The sequence below is a fragment of the Copadichromis virginalis genome, linkage group LG7 (assembly GCF_057382275.1).
Source record: "Copadichromis virginalis isolate Kocher_CV1m ecotype Utaka linkage group LG7, C_Virginalis_male_GT1.1, whole genome shotgun sequence".
Classification (NCBI taxonomy): domain Eukaryota; kingdom Metazoa; phylum Chordata; class Actinopteri; order Cichliformes; family Cichlidae; genus Copadichromis; species Copadichromis virginalis.
This window is the reverse complement of record NC_140624.1, coordinates 38,995,091-39,007,675: the sequence shown is the minus strand read 5'-3', so window position 1 is coordinate 39,007,675 and position 12,585 is coordinate 38,995,091. Positions and strand designations below refer to the sequence as shown.

Below are 12,585 nucleotides of genomic sequence, written 5' to 3'. Positions count from 1 at the left end.
CATGAACAGTGGTTAGCACTGTTGCTGCACAGCAAGAAGGTCCTGCGTTCGATTCTGTTTGCTTACTATGTGGAGTGTGCATGGTCTCCCCATGTCCCTGGGTTTTCTCCTCACACAGTTTGAAGACACACAGTTAGTGAGGTTAGGTTAATTGCCAATTTTGAATTGACCCTAGGTGTGAGTGATTGTCTGTCTCTCTGTGTTAGCCCTGTGACAGCACATGTAACCTCACGTGAACCTGAATTGGATAAGTGGAAGAAAACGGATGGATCTCATAACATCTTTGTCCTTAGTGTTTGATTTCATTATAGAACAATATAGACTACAAACAACATTTATGTAATGTAAAGTGTATAGATATAAATTCTCTCTCCATCTATTTGTATCTCTCTCTTGGTCCTCCGTTCCTTCCTCCCTTCCCATTCTCTCTCTTATCTGTTCCTCATGGGTCTATATGAAATATTCCAACCAGGCTCCTACAGTGAACACATAATTAGAAACCACTGAACCGTGGCTCTAACATGGGAGCTTTACTCCTATCTGTTTGGTGAAAGGGGGTTGAGAAGGTGGGGGTGGGTCGCCTGTAAAACATCTTCATGGTCAGAATACTACACCAGCCTGAAATACTGACGGCCTACAATACATTTAGATAGATATTAGGAGAAGGGGGGAGAGAGAGCAGTGGATACATGAGGTAGAATGGGTAAATGGATTGATAGATGAGCCATGGGGGAGAAGAGAGTCATCAACAGAAATGGAAAGAGAGAGTCATGGCTGGCGTCCATTAGTTCTGTTTTCCACAGCAAGGGATTTTCTTTTTTTTTCTTTTTTAAAATTTCCATTGTCATCAATTATCCAGCATCACCAGGCAAGGGTTGGATTTTAAACAAAGCTAATGAGAAAACAGCTAAAAAAAACAATGATACGGTAGGTGATGACATTTACAGAACAGCCACAATCCCACTATTTATACATGCACAAAAATATGTTGAGTTCTGGCTTCTTGGCCACTATTGATTCTACTAATATCCTTGCTCTTATTCTGCTTTGAGGTGTTTTGAGCCACAATATCATATTGATGAAAACTGAACAGCATTGAAAACCTGAAGCTTAATAAGCTATGTATTTGATCTGAGAATTCAGCACTGCATACAAAGCGAGAGCAAGTTAGCAAGATCCCAAAAGATGCAATTGTGTTTTTGAGGTCAACGAAACTGTTAAAATGAAAAAGTAAATGTTTTCCAAAACAGCAGTTAATGAAACTGTAATGTTATGAGACTGTGTGAATGCATAGAGGAAACAGAACTATCAGTTTAATTTAAAAAAAAAATATTCATCTGCGATAATGAATCCAGAGTTTTAAAGGCTTTTTAAAAAAAATCTGAATATCCTGGAGATTCTTTACAAATAACAGCCTGGAGTTGTTAGTAGGGTAGATGCCTAATGTTAAGTCTAGTTTCTGGAAGAGTTTGTGTGTGTGCTTTGAGTCAAAACATCTATGACATTTCTGCTGTGCTTTGTCCACATAGGAAACAGATACTGAATGTCTTTTGGTGTTCAGCCTGCTGACACTCATTTAGGTCATGTACAGCTGTGGTGTGATGTTATAGCATGACCTACGTTTTACAGTGGTCAAAGTCGTAATTTGATTCCATAGCGTTATTTTTACTTTTTCTTGGTGATGTCACCATGTAACTCACCTGACCTTATACGGTTGTGTACCTTCATGTGGTTGTGCTTTGACTTTTACCTGACTTTGTCTCTGTGTGGCTTTATTCTGTTGTCATAGTGCGATTAGCTAGTTATGGTTTGTGCTGACGGCTTATTGCTGTATTAGAAAAGGACAGAAGAGCCTTTGGGACAGTTTGCATCACAGTGTGTCCTTGGACCATGCAGACGTTCACACATTGTCACATATAAAGCTGCACACACACACACACAAAAACACACAAATAGTCACACATAAGAACTTACACATGGTTATATTCTTACATACATATGTGAGATATCCACATGTGAAAGGACCATGTTTTTATGAGCCCTTCCTTTCAGCTAGAGCAGGAAATTGAATGTCCAGCAGCTTAGGCTGTTAATTAACATTTATGGCTCTAGATGACCGTTAGACTGGCTGTCACAGCCTTTACATCAAACCAGCTGGGGTATAAAAATTCAATCTCTATCCCTGACTCTATGCCAAAGTAATGATGGCAGATCATGATGTTGATTTGTTTTATAATTTTAAACTACACTGCACTGATCCCCTTTGGGGACACAATATTTGTTTGTCCTTTTATGCACAGGATGTCTGTGGAATACTTTTAAGGCATGCAGATATTTTGTTAAATCCCACAGACTAATTGCACGAGGGATTTAACGTTGGTCTCCTTCTGTCCGTTCAGTTGCTTTCTATGCTTCTGCTGAAGAAAAATCAGTTTTCACAGTAATTAATAAGTATTTACACAAATGTTAAAGATGAAAAATAAAATCTAGTAACAAATACATAAAACTTCTAACCATTAAATGAACTTATATGCATGTATATATTGTTTTTTTATACCACCAACATGAAATCCTGTCATTAATAAGGCCTGTCCAAATGGATGAATATGCTTGTGTTCTTAAAACTGTGCTAACAGTTAATTAAACACTTGATCATTTAACTATGTTTTTTAATAATTTTTTTATTTCTGCATTATGCTAGGGCACAGCTAAGCATTATAAAAAGGCTTCACACACTTTTTCTTACTTCTTTGATTCCTTCATAATGTTTTTTTTCTTTCTCTCCTGCTTTAAACTCTTTCATTTCTCATCTGTTCTCAGCCCACACAGTGGTCTATATTCCTTACAGCCGGGCCTGGCTTTCACAACTGAAACATTGATTAAATACAAGTCACGGTGAGAGACAGTTTGTTTCTGACAGTTACAGCGTAGAGTAAGACTTAGGAACTGGGAGCAAGTAAACCAGCATCCTGATCGATGGTCATCGACATGGCAACAAACAGCTTACTTAGGTAGACTGGGAGGAACCTCTACTTGCACAAAATGTTTGTATTTAAAATGTTTGTGTAATTGACAAAAACCTGCACAAGTATACATTAGTCCCTTCATTGAAAACTTCTAAATCAGTGTCGAATCTGTGACAAAACCTGATCAAAATTACTTATTTACTTTAGTGTCATTGCTACAGCCTCATTCACATCTGCGTCTGCACCGCCTATCACATGTACAGTATACACGCACGCATGAGCGCATGGGCACACGCACAGCAATACACAAATAGACATCAGACTCAATTCCTGTCACAGTTCCAAACACCTGTCTGCCAATCTTCCAATAGTGTTTTGACCGCTTTTCCCTGGTCAAACTGTGTGTGAGCTGCATTTGTGTTGATATGTCACCGTGCATGTGTGTTAGTGTTCTGACAGCCACAGATAAGGTGGCAGTTATGTTATCATGCTGAGCCAACCTACTCTAACCCTCACAAACCTCAGGTGTCAGCATGTTGGCTTTTCACGAAGCACACTCCCCCACCACCATAACTCCATTTTCATGTCAATTTCACACCATTTTGCTCTCTGTCTCTGCCTTCCCTCCCCTCGGTCTTTATCTCTTGATTTCCCTCCTCATTCCTTTGTGATAGGCATTTAAGCCCGTTTTAGTCCAGTTTGCTCTTCTGTTCTCCCTTCATCTCTCCCATTTGATCTTTCTTGCTATCCATCTACTTGGCCTTGTGATCAATGTCTTCTATCACTCGCCAAGTTTTGACAACATTTGCTGTCTCGCTTTCCTTTTTTTTTGCCCTTTTGCCTCTGCACTTTGCCTACATCCTAGGCTTGTTTTTAAGCTTATTTCATCTTCCTTTCTTGATTCTTCCATTTTTGTATCTTGCTTTCTCTTTACCACTAACCCTTCGCTCTCACAGTTCTCTCAGTGTCTAGAAGAGGTGACAATTTACTTTAACATTGCTAGATAACCCCAGTTATTCTCAGTGTCTTTCTCATTGCCTTCCATACCTTCCACTCTGTTTTCAACACATTTTCATCCAGTCCTTTATTCACGGCTCAGTAGAGATGACAGCCTTTTATTATCAGTCTGCCAGTCATTTCACCATTTTCTAACTACCTTCTCTCCTTCTCTGTATCTCTTCTTTTCCCGTATTAGATGCCGTCATTCTTTGGTCTGCCAAGCTTCCCAGTCACCATTGTAGTCCTCTGGGCAAACCACCTTATCTAATTATTTTATTTTACTTTATTTTTATTTTATTATTTTTTTGTCTCAAAGGGTTTCAGTGCAATCAGCTAGCAGGCAGTTAAAAGGTGGCTCAATCAATGAAAGTAGTGGTTTGAGAGAACGAAAGCAAAATCAAGTACACTATTCAACATAAAAAGAGAGTATTATTACTGTAACATAAAAAATATTTAAGATAGTTTTTACATTCATATTTAAAACGGCTGTAACAGACTTTTTCTTTCAGTTAATTTTATCTTTTAATTTAGCATTTCATTTTACCTCATACCTTACCTCTCTTTACTCCCTGCTCACTTGTATTCCCGTCTTGTATGCCATATTTCATGGTGCACTCTCAATAATGAGAGTAGAGTATCAACTGAACTTGCTTCTGGGGTTTCTATCGTCTGTCTTTGCCCATTTTTAATTACTTTGAACATTTCCAATTGATTTTATCAACTTGACCCACAGTAAAATTATCACTTTCTGACTGGTAATATTGTTCATGCAAAACTGAGGCTGGAATATGAAGAGGTTACACCTGGCGAACTTGTTAGTACACCGGGTTCATTCCTATAAGAAAATGTAAAGGAATTATCAATAAGGAATATGTAACGTTAATAATGGTACAATGCCTGTCTGTATGTACTTCTGACATACATAAATATTTATCTTTTTCAAATAGCTTAAATTTAAATAGGTTTGATGTTTAAATCTAACACATTTTATGACACTGACAGAAACCTGCTCTTATAGGCCATAAGCCATACGTCTTCCCAGCTTTCTTGACATTTACACATTTTCTTATTCTTTAAGCAATCATTCTATTTTTGCTGTTTCAAAAGCACTCTTTAAATGAAGCCCTTCTCAATTATGAATAGTGTCTTTGTTTGCATTATGGTAAATTATAAATGGACTAATTTTATAGTACTTTTCTGCTTTTACCGGGCACTCAAATTACTTTTATTTTATGCCTTTAAATGCCAGCCTATCATGTATACACTCAGTCTTCAATGGATCCATTGGGAGTAATTTGGGGTTAGGTATCTAGCCCAACAAGACTGCAATTAGTATAGAAACTGCTTCATCTGCAGATTCAGTATCCATACATGTGCAACACTCAAAGTCAACTCTACAGTAATGTTCAAACAAGTTATTAAAAAAGGTAAAGACTATGGATTGTTATTTCATTGAAATGTAAGTAATTATTAACATTTTTTTTTAATAAAGTCTTGCCCAGCAATAGTCCACCATAGTTTACTTGCCTACTTATAAATCTGAAAACCCGTAGCAATGACATACCTAACCAGATATCCATGAGTCAGCTCTGGAAAAAAAAAAGCTAAATAAAATAAAATAAAATAATTTTCAATAAAAGGTTTACTTTTTTAATTAAATGTTGAGACATATGATCATTCAACTACCATATCAAGTCAAAATTTTACTATTTTAACGTCTACTAATTGCAAAATTGATTTAAATTTATGAAAAAAAGCAAAAGCCTTGGGCCATCTGTTATGGGCTGGCAGGAAATCAAAAGCTGATTTTCTGTCATGTACAGTGCTGCTCTCTTTTCCATAATTCTGTTTTTGTCATGTCTACTAACAAGAAATCATTTATAGTGTGCAAAGCAGCTTTCCTCTCTTAAATCACTTAATTAACTTGACTACTGTAGGTGGAGTGAGAGTGAGGCTGACAGGTGATTGCAGCCTCAAGCCCCATGGTTGACCTCTCCTTGCTGACCATATATGTAAACCTGAAGTTAAAGACAGACACCAAGCTGCAATGAACACTGAATGTAATAAAGATGACTGAGAGACTGACACAAAGAGCCAAAAGGGAGAACGAGAACATCGTGTTTTCTTTTCTTTTGTTGAGGAAATAAACATGAAATGCAGCATGGTAAACAATGTTAATATGAAGGATGAAGGGAGAACATTTGCCGCTTCTGAACTGGCTTTCAGTGTTATCACTGTAGGTTAATTTCCAATGAAGGTCATTCAGTGAATTGGCTGTCTGTATTTCAGAAAGAAAGAAAAAAATCCTTGAGGGAAATCATTACTTTCCATTTTAGATTTATTTTCTTCTTGCTGTTTTTTTGCTCCTGATTAAATAAATTAGATTATTCTCATCAGATGCAAATTCCCAACTTGCATGCAGTTCACTAAAAGTCACATTAAGCATTTCTTATTGAGCTAGGTGACTAACTAGTTAGGTTGTGACACTAAATGAGAAACAAAACAAAACAAAAGCTGTATAGGAGCTGGTTTGCTTGTCACCCCTCCTTCTGTGTCCATCTTTTTCTATGTTCGTGCAGTCTATGGCTGAGCGCCCTCTCCACCCTGTTTTGTAGTGGGATAATAAACAATGGCCTTTTTCTGCTCTCCCTCAGTCCTCTTCATTTTCATCAGAGTACAGTATGACAATAAGACCCCTACCCATTATTTAGAACAGGCAGACAGAACATGATCCAAGATGAAGCATCTGCTGCAGTGATGTCAGATGACAGTTATGAAGCAGATTATAAGGCTTATAGCCTGAACTCACTGCCTCCAGTTCCCTCTCCTAACATCTTAACTATGCAATCCTTGCGTCTTTCACTGCAGGCTTCTTATGAGTTTTTTAACTTTATTTTTTTTGGTCTATTTTGTTTGTTTGGGTTTTTTTGTTAGTTTCCTTTAATTTGCATTCAAGATGATCTGAAATGTCGCCTCACTGCTCTGTCATAACTACACAATGAAAATTGTCACAAATACACCTGTGAATTTTTTTTTCTAAACCCCAGACAAAACCCAATTTGTTGCAATCCTCTAAAAATCCAGGGGATGTAGTGAAATAACCAATATGATTTTTGTTTGTTTAAATGTGGATCTAAAACCAATTCTGTTGTTTTTCTTGGTGAGACTTTACATGCTGCTTCAGCTAATATGTCTTCTGTGTGTCCTTTACACAGAAGAACTTGCAATATGACATAGCATTGTCATATTGAACAGAACAAAAGTTACAAAGTCATGAATTTAATTCTGCTTTCATTACATTTTGTGGTGCTGGATGAATATAAATAATTTAATTTGATATAATTTAGATTTTTTTAAACACTCAAATGTCTGTGAAGGTTCTCAGTCACTCAAAAACAAAACACTCAAATGTAATCTGCAAATAAAATAGCAGGTCAACCTGTTGTCAGTAGGTTTACCTCCTACTATGTTCATAGCTTCTGTTGCTATATGCTCTTTTAGTCTTTATCTTCTTAATCTGAGTCCTCTGCTCGGTATTAATAGCTCTGGTTTTAGCAGAAAGAGCAGGGAAACAGAGCAGACTGAGAGAACTGAGGGATTGTTGCCTGAATTCACATTGGATTTTGTGCAATGTGCAGCTCAGCGAATCTCCTTTCAGCCCATTGATTTATAATAGCATTCAACCAATGACAGCTAAATCTTTAAATTCTCTATGTTTAGTTTAGGGTTGGTTTTTTTTCTTCTTCTGTCCTCATTTGATAGCAGTAAGATATTAATGTTAATATTTCAGATATATTTCAGTGTGGAATCAACTCCTCCTTTTATTCACCAGCTCTGTGATGGCATGTCTAGTATGTTATGAGTACTTGTTAAATAATGAAAGGAACATTTGGATCACACATGCAATCTTGATCAATGAAATACTACTGACATAAAACATGTAATACTTTGAGAACAAATAATAGTGACTGGGAATTAAAATCACCAATATGTGATTTTATATGTGAAGATATATATGTGAGTTTAGTAGTCACGGTTTTCACAGTTTTTTTTTTTTTAATATGTTTGAGCTGAACCTGATTCCTCCTAAACTTTGACCTTATTCATGAAAACTTTTTCACAAGTCATACTAAAGAAATCAGGTGATTTGATAAACACAAGCCCAGCATCTGGATAATAAATAGTCTGTACACAAGGCAAACAGTCATACTGAGAAAACTTCATGTTATAATTAAAACCTGATTTTAAGCCATGATTTTGAGGTTTTACCGTGATTTTGCTGCCCACTAAAGTGAAAATTCACCCACACCTTGATGCTTTAGAGTCAGGATTATTAAAAAGTATTAGTAAGAAGGAACTCAGATATCTCTGGCTGCTGAACCAGGGTGATCTGCTGTTATGGGGGTGTTGAAAACACACATGCTGAGTTTGTAATTATCTCTTGAGAGTCTCTCAGTTTGCATTCTCATCTATCTATTTTAATCCTTCTGCTACTGTTCTCTATTCAGCTCCTCCTTGTTTTCTCCCTCAGTCATCCTTTCTTTAATAATCACGCTTTGACTATCCACATAAATATTTTTAGTCTCTCCTGCTAAAACTGTCAACTGCACCTGGAGACCTGGTGAATTGATTACTGCTGATTTACTTTTTTAAAATATTTATCTATTTACTTATTGTTGAAGGCTGCACTTTTTGTTTTTAGTGTTATTAATGATGGTTTAATCTTAGTGATTCTGAAATTGTTTAAAGAAAAACTGCTGAATTGGAAAAGTTCAGCTGGTGTCAAAGTCTGGAAGAAGGATACAATTAGAGAAAAAGGTTTATGTGTTTGTGTAAAGAAACAAAAACTCCAGGAGAGACTGAAATAGGGAGAGAATCAGGGGAGCAAACAAGAAGAGGTAGAGTGAGTGATGGGTACAAAGTGTGTACTTGTCTTAAAGGGGATGTTTCACATGATAACATGTTCTGTAGCATTGCCACCAGCAACCCACTACCCCATCCTCCTTGTCCCCATGGCAAACACACACACACACACACACACACACACACACACACACACACACACACACACACACACACACACACACACCTGTTATCTCTGCCTTCCCACCACCCAACCAGGCAGGCAGACAAGATTTCTGAAAATAAATAAATAACCTTCAAGAACAACAAGTTATACCGAATTCAGTTCAGTTCATCTAGGATTTATTTATGCTGCACAATTCAAGCTTTTTCATATTGTAAAGTGGACAGATGAATCCTGGCCAACAATGTTTACTGAGCAGTTGATTAAAACAGGATTTACATAGTAAGGCCATAACTTTTATTTCCGTTTCATCATTATTAAGCAAAGAGATTTTCGTTTGTTTTTATTTTAATGATATTGCAGTTCTTAATGACCAGGCATGTGCTTTGTGCTGTGTAGTGCACTGATCATCACTTTTAGTAGTATATATTAGATGTGTTAGCTTACTTAAAAAAAATCTAATAATAAATCCTCGGATGAGGTTTTTTTGTTTTTTCGAAACACTAAACCCTGCTGTACAGTAGAAATCTGCTATAAAACTTTGCAGTAATATACATCACTTAAATAAATTTGTTATTCAAATGTTGCTGCTCAACATTAGTTATACTACCTAGTTTAACCACTTTACTGTATTGGCTAAATTGTGTAGTAAGCAGTATTGCGGTAAACTTTGCAAAGATGGACGTTGCTGAACTAATGCAGTGGTATCTACAGTCGGCACTACTTTAGGTCCTGGGTAGCAGACATTATAATCAAGAGATATGGTACTGAAAGAATCCTCAAGAAATTTATGGGGGAATTTTGCAACAGTAAAGACTGTGGTACAATATATATCTTTCAAGGCTGAAAGATTTAAAACCATATTTGTGCAACGTCAGCCAACTTTTAAGTGATTTTTATCAGATTTAACTGGATATGTTCTGTAGTTTTTATGTCCCCTTGACCATTAAAATGAAAGTTAATTGAAAGAGTGCTTCAAAATAACTGCCCAAATAAGTGTCCAGAAGAGTAACAAGACTTGCTTCCTGAAGGAGTCATCAATTTGATAAAGTTATTTAGTAACAGTTGGCTAAATCCACCTTTATACTGATTGGAAAGCAGCCACGATATCACTCATCTAGCATCTGCTGTATTCCAGAATGTAGTGAGCTAAATCCACAAAGAGCAGTAAAATACAGCAGCAACATAGGTCAGCTGGATTTGCTACACCCCACAACAGACATTATTATCTAAAATTATTTCATTTCTGATTCATTTCACCTGCTTCCCACTACACCAGAACTTAGGGTTCTTTCACCTGCTCTATCCCACTTTAACCCTTGGCTATATTATTCAAGTCACACAATAATTGTAATTTATTAACAGGAGCTCCGATTATCTTTTATTTTTTCCAATGCTCAACATTTCACTTTTTCAAAACCACAAAATAGAAATTTTAGGGCTGAACCTCTTCACTCGTATCCATTATCTATGATTCGGCAGACTGTAATGGAGTTTGTTGTAGCTTTTATACTGGACACTAGACCACTTCATCAGAAGCATGACGTGGCTGCGGTAACAGCCGTTTTACAGCGCAGCAGATTTGGCTGATGTGCATGGCAAGTTAAATTACCATGAAGTGGAGCTAGAGTGTTTTTGTGTGTGTATCTGTGAGTGTGTCTAGCAGAATGTGAGAAGCGTGTAATAGGCTCACCTGTCTCTGCCTGCAGACTGATGGGCAGGTGGAGAAAATGAAAGCCAGATGGGAGGAAGAAGCGGTGGAGAAGGGTGGGTAGGGGGTAGATAAGACTGCAAAGACAGGATATGGTGTGGATGCATTCATATTTTATATTTTTACAAAATGGTAATGTGTCGCCTGCTTCAAACTGGAAGTGCAGTTTTAGAGTCTCTTTGGTGGGGTTTGCTAGTATTTTTAGCCGGATGTTCTACTTTTCAACAGTAATGTTTCAAATCTTTCTTTTAGATAGAGCTCACTTTTGACTGACATTGACTGTTTTTATGTATGCTTTTTTTTGGGGGGGGGGGACTAGACTGCAAAGATAGGGATGACCTGATGATATTCTCAACCTCACCACAGATAATCACTCTTTAGAGGTTGTGACCACTTTGTCGTGTTCAAAAAGCTTAGGGAAAGGCAGGCCTAAATCCCCCCATTTTTAAATGACTGCTCAATCTCTTTAAAGATCAGATTCTCATATCCTGATGTCAAATCCTTAACAGTGCATTTTTAGTGTATGCAGTGACTAACTCCATGTTGTTTTTGACAGGGTGAAGAGGAGGAACGTGCTGACATTTTGCCCTGTCAGAAGTAAGTTTAATTCTTGTGTGTGTGTGTGTGTGTGTGTGTGTGTGTGTGTGTGTGTGTGTGTGTGTGTGCATGCTTTCTGTAGATCAAAACTCAAATCTGACTTGTTTTCTTGCCTTTATTTACAGTTTAGCTTTATGATGCATTGTGCTGATCGTGTTTTACAAAGTGCATTTAATGTTCACCACAAACAGGCAAAAAAGCTTGTTCCCCTCTTTGTTTTCCTGCCTAACCATGTCAGTAGTGAGATAGCATCATCTCGTAAATCTGTCGTGGTGACACATGAAACTTACATCACACCACTTTGACGATGATGGTTTTGACAGTGAGCATTCAAGATTAAATCAGTCAATGTGAGTCCCATGTGGTAAAAAATAATGTAAGTGTGAATATACACCTTCAGGTACTTGATGAGATGATGAATATGAAATTTTTTGGCTCTCAAGAAAAAAAATATTTGAAAAAAAAAAAAGTAATAAGCGATCCCAGTAGCTCTACTCTTTGAAAAGCTCTGGTCTGCCAGTATGGTGGTCTCTCCTTCTCTGTCAGTAGCATGTCTTCAGCTGTATCTGGTTGCTGTGGTGACATGTGTGTGTCAGCGGTAGGATGTGTGATGTGCTTGTGTGTGCGTGCGCATGGAGCGGCGGGTGTTGAAAGGACTCTGTAGAGGCAGAGTTCCCCTGTCCAGAAATTCCAGCAACACATACATGTCAGTGATCAGATACAGAAACTGTAGGTATGCAGACACTGCACACCTGCATGTATGTACACACATATATACAAGAAATACACAGACAGCACGGACACACACGTCGACAGATATCCAGATTCCATTCAGGCCAATGCCATGCATTCATACTGACAGCTAAGGACTATAAGGTTACACAGGGAAATCCGTGCCTGGAGCAATGCTTTGAACACTAATAGTATTTGTGCACACTTTTCTTCAGTCACAGAGACTTGGAACTAAAAATGTAATGTCATTGAATTAAAGTAAAGAAATGTGAGCATTCTTATTTTGTCAGAATTGTCTTAATGTCTCATAAGTGACAGATAATATTATATTGAAAATTAGCAAATGTAAATTGCTACTCATTCAAATGTTGTTGAAGGGCCCTTATTTAAGGACGACTTGACTATAGCTGATGAGAGAGCAGAAAGAATTGGAGATTTGCTTTCCCCAGCCACAGCTCTTTTGTGTAGGTCTTGGGATTTGAACCGAGGACACAAGCCCACACAAGCTTTACTCTTGATAAACAGGTGTAAGGCAATCCAGTTACTCAGAGACT

General features: G+C 37.3%; 1 protein-coding gene across 1 annotated transcript in view; it reads left to right on the top strand.

Annotated features, from left to right (window-relative positions):
• cntfr (ciliary neurotrophic factor receptor) overlaps nucleotides 1-12,585 on the top strand; it is a 230,162-nt gene that overhangs the window by 21,194 nt on the left and 196,383 nt on the right. The window contains exon 2 of the mRNA XM_085463326.1: nucleotides 11,259-11,299. The gene's annotated coding sequence lies outside the window, so the exon portion shown is untranslated. The remainder of the gene's footprint in view (nucleotides 1-11,258; nucleotides 11,300-12,585) is intronic.